The following is a 1533-nucleotide window of genomic DNA, read 5'->3' as shown; positions in this document are numbered from 1 at the left end:
CACTGAGCCCGCTCCTGCGGACTGGGACATAGACATCAAACTCACAGAAACCCGAGACAAAGCTACGACAACACACCGCGCCCCGTCCTCGTCGCTTCCTTTTGTTTCGTTTTTTTTTTCTTCCCAACAATAGAAAAATAAAATCCCACTCCTCAGTCTCGCCGGCGCGGTCTCCTCCGCCGTCTTCCGTCAATTATCTCAAGAGGAAACATACATTCACGAGGAGACGACAGGGGGGAAAGAACAACAAAAAAACAAAAACGAGCAAATTCCGTAATTCAAAACTGTGCAAAAAACATTGTTAAATCTCTATAAAAATATGTGCATATGGATAGATCTATCTTTAATCTCACCAAATACAGTATTTTCCATTATTTACACTGCACAGGTACACAGATGAACACACACCACAGCTCTGCCCTGCGTCCCCCTCTCTGTCATCGCAGGGAAAAAGAAGAAAACACAGTTTGGACGGACGGCCACGACGATACGCTCGCACACACTCGCGCACTGACCCCCCCCCACACACACACACACACACACACACACACACACACACACACACGTCTGCTCCGATTGCTCGGATCAAGATGCAGCGGAGGGGGCGAGCAGATGATCTGCAGAAAAACCTGAAGTTGCATATCGCGCGTTTTTTACCCCCCCCCCCCCCCACGCTCGCGTTACGCAAACCGCTTCTTTTAAAGGTCGGAGGTTATCAGCCAGACGCTGCTTCCTGATTGGCTCGCGTGGGTAGGAATAATGTGTCGGGGGGGAAAAACAACAACAACAAAACAAACAAAAAGAAACTTTGGCTACAGAGTTGGGTGGCTTTAGTCCCGGTGTGTCGGAGTAGGTCCTGAACACACCACGTACAGTGGGTACCCTTGGTACAGCCTCAGTGGATCTGGGCGGGGCCGCGGATCCATTGTCTGATTCTAGCAAGTCTCTGGTAAGAATTAGTCATTTCTTTTCAGAATTCATCTCAGCAAAAGTGTCTCGAAAACCTCCCGGCGAGGCCCTCTGAGGTCCTCCTCTCAGCCGAAGTCGTCCTGAGGCCCCTCCGCTCCAGCCGCGGAGATGAATTCACTTCCTGATCCCTGAAGGCAACGCTGCACGTTCATTGGGCGGTCCTCCGATTCTTTGCGCTGAATCCGGCGCCCGTCCCCAGCCTGCTGTCGAACGGGGAAGAGCAGGTGGCCGAGTCGGCGTCCGACCGGCCGCTCATGTACGCCGACTGTGGTTGGTCGAAGGTGAACTGGGGGCGGGGCATGCACTCCCCTGTCAGCGGGGAGTGCCTGGCGGCGGGGGGGAGGGCATTTGTCTGTAGGAAAGGCGTGTTGTAGGGGAGGAGAGGAGCGTGGGGCTGGATGAAGATGTTCGGGGTGATCGGGATGTGACGGTGCGTCGGAGTGGACGGGCTGTACGCCGGCGTGGGCGTGGAGCCCCGCAGCGGGGTGAGAGGTATGCGGGCGGGCGAGAGCACGGCGTGCATCGGGGAGGCCGTGGGCGTGCACGCCGGGGAATCTGTCGGGG

This window comes from Takifugu flavidus, chromosome 18, assembly GCF_003711565.1.
Source record: "Takifugu flavidus isolate HTHZ2018 chromosome 18, ASM371156v2, whole genome shotgun sequence".
NCBI lineage: Eukaryota > Metazoa > Chordata > Actinopteri > Tetraodontiformes > Tetraodontidae > Takifugu > Takifugu flavidus.
The sequence above is the reverse complement of the archived record's forward strand: the minus strand, read 5'-3'. Positions refer to the sequence as shown.